Consider the following 8,144-nt stretch of genomic DNA (forward strand, 5'->3'; position numbering starts at 1 on the left):
AAGGATAGCGGTGAGGTTGCACAAAAAAGTGAATGTACTTAATGGTAGTGAACTGTACACTTAAAATGGTTAAATGATACATTTTATGTTATGCATATTTTACTAAAATAAAAAAATGAAGTTTAAAAAAAATTTCATATAAGGAAGTGTGGGCTTTGCTTCCTGGGACCTAAATGTCCGTTTGGGGTTTGGAAGCAGAAAGAGGCATGAAATTAGATGCAGATATCGGAACCCATGTGCATAGGTCACCTAGGATGAATCTTTCGTTGTCTGTATAATTATCTTCCATAAGATGGAGAACACAGTCAAAGGGGTGGAGGAACTGGTCTTTCTGAAGAGGAGGTGAATTGAGGTTAGGTAGGAGTGAGAAAGGATGCAGTGTTTGTTTACTCAGAAAACATTAATGGTGATCTTGTGTGCTGGGTTCTGGGGAAGTTTTTTTAAAAAATGATACCCAATTTCTTGATTTTGTAAAGTCTGTCTAGTCTAGAGGGGAAAGACTTAAGAGGACATCTCAGATATGAGTGTAGCTAAATTATGGTGTCTGGCATCCCGACAGTGTAAGATTTGGATACATCTTCAAATTGATATTCTTTGTACATTTATTCAAATATTTATTGTAGAGCATGAAGTAGATTTTCAATTAATAATAATTACACATCTCTCTTGTTTGGCTACCATTAATGAATTTAGTAGGTACACTGAACATAACATCTAAGTTTACTTGAAATTCTTTTATTTAATGTTTTTTCCACTATTTGTATCTATCATCAGTTACACTTCTTACGGATAGAGGAAGTTTATGTGAATATAGTTCTAAAATTTTGTCAAAATATGTATGAAAATTATTGTTTTCTTGGCATTCACATCAGCAAAACACTTCCCATTTATCCTCTCTTCAGTTTTCTTTTGTGATTTTTCAAACCAGATAACTTTTCAAGGTACAGATTAAAATGTTTAAAATGTAGACAATAGGGAAAAAATGAATCGTTATCACTAAAAAGCTCTATACTGTGAATTGTTCAGTTTTAGAATTTTAGCCTACATCATCTGTTGTTTTTGGATGACTAATGAATGCTTGGCTGATGTCAGGGCTGGTGGCCTGTCATTATTTCCACAGGCATGCCACAAAACATTGAATGAAGACAGCCAGCATTGGCAAGGAGAGTATCTGAAACTTCCACTGGAGGGCTCTGTGTGTTCTGGCAGGAATGGTCTGTGAGTTTGCATTTGCCAGTTGTGAAAGGAGTTGCATGAGTAAATCAGAGTGGAAATGATGCAGTGACATTTTAGCACTTGTTATGTGTTGGCATCTTGTCAGCTGTTTGGCTGATCTGACCCTGAATCCAAATTAGGAGACGGTAGGAGGTTTGCATGGGCACTAAGTAAGAAAAATTGGAATTGAGAGAAGCCAGGTGGTATACTCTTAAACAAACTCGGAAAAAAATGAAGACAAAGCTGGAATATGTTTTCTGTCAGAATTTTTCTTCCTGGGACTTTTTTCATCTATAAAATGAAAATTCTAACATTTGCCTCATGGGACTTTTGTTCTAAGAGTTAAATGAGATAATGTATGTAAAGTGTAGACTCTTGCTGGTCTCTAAATGACTGGAAATATGTTCGGGTGATTGTTATTGTGTAACAGTATGAGCCATACTGATTTAGGAATAGAAAATTGATGGAACGGAAGATGCAGACCAGAAACACGTTTTTGAACTTATAATAATTTAATATATGCATAAATTAAATATCACAAATCAGTGGAGGTGGGGCAGGGAATAAAATACTTAATGCATAGTGTTGAGGTAATTGATTATTCATTGGAAAAATCCCTCTTGGATACATATATTATAAAATGTATCAAAATAAAGGCTAGATTAATATTCTAGGCATACAAGCAAAAGAAGAAGGCACAAAGAAATATCAACAGATTTGACTACATAAACATTTTTTGAAACTTATGGAAAAGTTACGCAAGTTAAAAGGCAAAAAACAAGCTTGGAGAAATATTTGCAGAAAATATGAAAAGGTTAATATTTTTACCATGTAAAGATCTGAAAAGTGCATATGAAAACACTGAGATATTGGTGGATAAATAAGCCAAGAACATAAAGGCAATTTACAAAGAGATAAATGAAAACATATTTAACAGATAAGAGAAAATAGCTTCACTCATAAGCAGAAAAGGCAAAGTAAAGTTATATTTTTACCTCTCAAATTAGCAATGAATAAAACTGATTAATACTTGTGAGGTTACAGTGAGATGGACACAAGTCATTTCTAATGGAGACAAACTGTCACCTTCCTATTAGTAGAGAGTTTAGCAATATGTACAAGAGCCCTAAAATATTCATTTCATATTAAAATATTCACTTTAGAATAGTTTAAAAATGTATTACATATTCAGAAATAAACTTATTAAAAAGGCAGAAACTCTAATTTTTAAAAGCCTATGACACTTCTCTAGAAATAACACTTGAATAAATGGATAGATGATTGTATGCCTCTATATGGAAAGATCTAATATTGTAAAGCTGTCAGTTCTCCTGGAATCAATCTATAAATTTAACCCAGTTCTGCTTAAAATCCCAATGGTAGAAAAACTCAATCAGCAAAAATAATTCTATAGTCAGTCTGGAAGAGAAAACGTGAGAGCAGTCAAAAACATTTGGGAGGGAAGAGAATAATGAGGGCACTTTCCAGAATGAGACATGAATATGTATTGTAAATCTACAGTGGAATATTATTCAGCCATGTAGAAGAACGAAATTCTGTCATTTGCAGCAACATGGATGGAATTTGGGGGTCATTATGTAAGGTGAAATTAGCCAAGCAAAGAAAGACAAATGTTGCGTGTTCTCACTCATATATGGAAGCTAATAATAGTGTCTTTCATGACGATAGTAGAATAGTGGTTACCAGAGGCCAGGGAGAGTAGGTGGAAGAGAGGGGATGAAGAGAAAACAAAAGAATATAAGTGTTACCACTGAATTGTACACTTAACAATAGTAAAGATGGTATTTCTGCTTCTAGATCTGTGAGGAATCACCACACTGTCTTCCACAATGGTTGAACTAATTTACACTCCCACTAACAATGTAAATGCATTCCTTTTTCTTTGCAACCTCACCAGCATCTGTTGTTTCTTGACTTTTTAGTAATCGCCATTCTGACTGGCTTAAGATGATATCATATTGTGGTTTTGATTTACATTTCTCTAATGATCAGTGATGTTGAGCTTTTTTTCATATGTTTTTGGTGGTATGGATTCTTATTTTGAGAAGTGTCTGTTCATGTCCTTTGCCCACTTTTGAATGGGGTTGTTTGTTTTTTTTTTTTTTTTTTTGTAGATTTGTTAAGTTCCTTGTAGGCTCTGGATATTAGACCTTTTTCAGATGGATAGACCGCAGAATTTTTTCCCATTCTGTAGGTTGTCTGTTCACTCTGATGATAGTTTATCTTGCAATGCAGAAGCTCTTTAGTTTAATTGTCTCCCATTTGTCAATTTTTTCTTTTGTTGCAATTGCTTTTGGCATTTTTGTCATAAAATATTTTATTGGGGGAACCCGCCCTCAGTATTTCAACGCAGGTTCTATTTTCCCTAAGTGTTGGCCAGTCCGAGAAATAAAGAGAAAGAGTACAAAGAGAGGAATTTTACAGCTGGGCCTCTGGGGATGACATCACATATCATTAGGTCTGTGATGTCCACCTGAGCTGCAAAACCAGCTTTTTTATTAAGAATTTCACAAGGGGAGGAGGTGTATGAACAGGGAGTAGGTCACAAAGATCACATGCTTCTGAGGCCAATAAAGATCACAAGGCAAAGGGCAAAGCAAAGATCACAAAGCAAAGGCAAAATTAGAATTACTGATGAGAGTCTATGTTCAGCTGTGCACATATTGTTTTGATAAACATCTTAACAGAAAACAGGGTTCAAGAGCAGAGAACCAGTCTGACCAAAATTTACCAGGCTGGAATTTCCCAATCCTAGTAAGCCTGAGGGTACTGCAGGAGACCAGGGCGTATTTCAGTCCTTATCTCAACTGCATAAGACAGACACTCCCAGAGCGGCCATTTATAGACCTCCTCCCAGGAATGCAATTCTTTTCCTAGGGTCTTAATATTTAATATTCCTTGCTAGGAGAAGAATTTAGCGATATCTCTCCTACTTGCACATCCATTTATGGGCTCCCTGCAAGAAGTAAAATATGGCTGTATTCTGCCCGACCTTGCAGGCAGTCAGACCTTATGGTTGTCTTCCCTTGTTCCCTAAAATCGCTGTTATTCTGTTCTTTTCAAGGTGCACTGACTTCATATTGTTCAAACACACATGTTTTACAATCAATTTGTACAATAGTGATCCTGATGTGATGTACATTCTCAGCTTATGAAGATAACAGAATTAATATATTAAAGACAGGCATAAGAAATTATAAGAGTATTATTTGGGAACTGATGAATGTCCATGAAATCTTCACAACTTATGTTTGGAGATTGCTGTAAAGACAGGCGTAAGAAATTATAAAAGTATTAATTTGGGGAACTGATAAATGTCCATATTTAAATTAAATCTTCACAATTTATGTTCCTCTGCCGTGGCTCCAGCTGGTCCCTCCATTTGGGGTTCTTGACTTCCTGCAACAATCTTTGCCAATGCCTGTGTTCTGAATGGTATTGCCTAGATTTTCTTCTATGGGTTTATAGTTTTGGGTTTTACATTTGACCCAGCAATCCCATTACTGGGTATATACCCAAATGAATATAAATCATTCTGTTATAAAGATACATGCGCACATATGTTCATTGCAGCACTATTCATAATAGCAAAGACATGGAATCAACCCAGGTGCGCATCAATGGCAGACTGGATAAAGAAAATGTGGTACATATACACCATGATATACTGTGCAGGCATAAAAGGAATGAGATCCTGTCCTTTGCAGGAACATGGATGGAGCTGGCAGCCATTATCCTTAGCAAACTAACGCAGGCACAGAAAACCAAACAACTCATGTTCTCATTTATAAGCGGGAGATGAACTATGAGAACCCCTGAACACACTGTGGGAATTCCTAGCACACACCAGAGCCTTCAGGGGGAGTAGGGGAAGGGAGAGCATCAGGAAGAACAGCTAATGGATGCTGGGCTTAATACCTAGGTGATGGGTTGATCTGTGCAGCAAACCACCATGGCACACATCTAGCTATGTAATAAACCTGCACATCCTGCACATGTACCCCGGAACTTAAAGTGAAAATTGAAGAGAAAAAAAGTAGTAAAAATGGTAAATTTTACATGTGTTTCTTACCTCAATTTTTACACTTGATCTTAGCCGAAAGGCTGAGATGTGATACCTCAATTTTTAAAAAGAGGCTTGATCAGAAAAAATAAATAAAGCTACAGTTACTGAAACATTGTGGTATACTAACACAGACTGCTGTAATAGAATATAAAGTTCAAAAGAAAATACAAGTTGTGTGTGTGTGTGTGTGTGTGTGTATCTATATATGCATTTAAAATTTGATAAAAAGAGATACTTAAAACATTTAGAAGGGGCGGGGTGGAGTGGCTCACTCCTGTAATCCCAGCACTTTGGGAGGCCAAGGTGGGTGGATCACCTGAGGTCAGGAGTTCGAGACCAGCCTGGCCAACATGGTGAAACCCCATTGCTACTAAAAATATAAAAATTAGCCAGTTGTGATGGTACCTGCCTGTAATCCCAGCTACTTGGGAGACTGAGGCAGGAGAATTGCTTGAACCTGGGAGGTGGAGGTTGCAGTGAGCCGAGATTGCACCACTGCACTCCAGCCTGGGTGATAGAGCGAGACCCTGTCTCAAAAAAATTGGAAGGATCTTTGGACACAAGTTGTAGAGTTAAAATAAAGTTGTATCCCTTTATCACAACATGTACTAAAATGAATTTTGAATATGCAAGTATAAAACATAAGATATAAAAATAAAATCATAGAAATAGTAAAAAATATATAGATGACAATATAAACTTGAGATGGGGAAGTAGTTTCAAGTGTAACAGCAAAGACAGAAGTCATAAAGTAAAATGTTCATATGTTTGACTGCGTAAAGTCTGTACCTCAAAAACATTAGCATGAGCAAGACAAATTTAATAAGGAAAATATTTGCAGCATCTATGACAAATACTTAATACGTACATTCACATAAGAAAATCTCAACCTCACGATAAAAATAATGCAAAGTAAAACAACAATAGGAAATAGAGATTGATCACATTGTAAGGATGTTTAAAAATGGCAGTAGTTAGGGTTGGTTAGGGTTAGGAAAGTGGCCCTCTCGCACTGAGTTGGTAGTACAATCTGTCTAGTTGGTTTGTCAATATTCATAAAAGTGTTGAAAATATACATGTGGTCCATTTAGGGAAATAGCTGTGGAAAGAACATATCAAATTATGGTTCTTAATAGTGAAAAACTGGAAACAACCTAAAGGGTGAAGATAGAGGGTTGATAATGCAGTTGTCAAATGATGTAGCCTTTGCAAACAATGAAACAGATGCATTTATTCACATGGAACTAAAAAGTAAGCAGGCCATGCTGGGTAGGAAGAAGAGTGGAAGAACAAGAAGGTTCTGGGATGTGAAGGAGGCTGGAGGAATGCAGTATCGATAAGCAAACAACAAGCAATTAAAGGGGAGGCTAGCATTTGCAGGGAGGCTGACTCATGCCCAGGCACTCTCTTTTTGAACTCATCTTCCTGCTAGTCACAACTTGGCTAATGAGTCTTGCTGATGAAAGGACTGAACTCCCCCGTCACTAATTGACCTCCTCCACTCTCTAAGGTCCCAGTTTCTTTCAGACTAAGGACCAAAAAGAAAGTAAATCTCTTTCTGTGCATCCCTTCCCTCTGGCCTTATTAGCAGAGACACAGAAGACAATCAGGAAATCCCCAGTCTTCCCTCAGCGCCTGTGCTGCATTATCCTGTACTCTCATTTGGGAGCTAATTAGGGGATTCTGTTTGTGGAACTTGTAAGCACTTAACTCCCCAATCCTAGCCCTGGCTGTCTCTGTGGGAACCTTTCTTTGAAGACTTGCTGGATGGATGTCTCCCAAGGCCCTGTTGAACTGGGGAAGTTAGCAAAGTTTATCAATGAGTTGCTGCTTAACTAAAACGCCAAAATAAACTGAAGTGGTGTGGATCCCAGGAGATTAATCATGCTCTCTCCCAGTGTGGAGAGAGCAGGGGGACACTGCGGCTTCTACAGGCCTGAATTCTTCACTGGTTCATTCATGGAAAGTGATGGCTAGTGCAGTACAAAGGGCATAGCACTGGCCAGGAGGTGTAGAGTTTTCGGCCTGGGGAGATAAATTCCTACCCTGGCTTTTATTAGAGAGAAGGCAGAACTCTAGAAATAGGATAACTCCTTCAACTCAAAACCCAATGAAATTTTAACATGTTCTACGTTACACTTGTTGACTCAGTAATTCTGTACCTCAATCCATTTAATCCCCAGAATAATCACTTGAAGTGCATGGTGTAATTCCCATTCCTATTTTATGGATGGGAAAACTGGGGCCCACAGAGAGGAAATGATCTACCCCGTCACACAGCTAGCAAGGAGCAGTGTTGGCCCAGAACCCAGGCCTCCCAACTTCTCACTCCAATGCTGTGTTCACTTGACCAAAGTTGACTTAATGCAACAAGGTGCATGAGCTTCCCAGCTTGCTGCCTGCCATGCGGAAGATGCTGGATTTGTATTTATTTGTCCTTATTTTCTGGCCTGGACAACTACCTGTAAATACCAAATAAAAGCAACCCTTTCAGATCCCTGATATCTTTACCTTCCAAGATTTTACAAACATACTCTAAAAAAGAGGTTAAATATTTTCTGGCTGATGTTCCAAGACTCTTTCTAAAGCTCCCTTCTTTCTGTTTCACTTATTGCCACTTCTCAGGCCTTCACGTCTCTTCCTGGCTGTTACCACCTCCAGTACTGGCATCTCTCTAGTTGCTGAAGCCCAAGAATGAGCTTCTGCCCATCAGATCCACTGTGCATGAATAGTTTCTGGGGTTATGCACCTGTACTCAACCTTATTGCCTGTACATTTAATAGCTCATAGTCTCTTAATCCCTGCAGTCTTTGGCATCCTCTATGGGCTTGAGTATTTATTA

Source organism: Macaca thibetana, chromosome 16, assembly GCF_024542745.1.
Source record: "Macaca thibetana thibetana isolate TM-01 chromosome 16, ASM2454274v1, whole genome shotgun sequence".
Lineage (NCBI taxonomy): Eukaryota > Metazoa > Chordata > Mammalia > Primates > Cercopithecidae > Macaca > Macaca thibetana.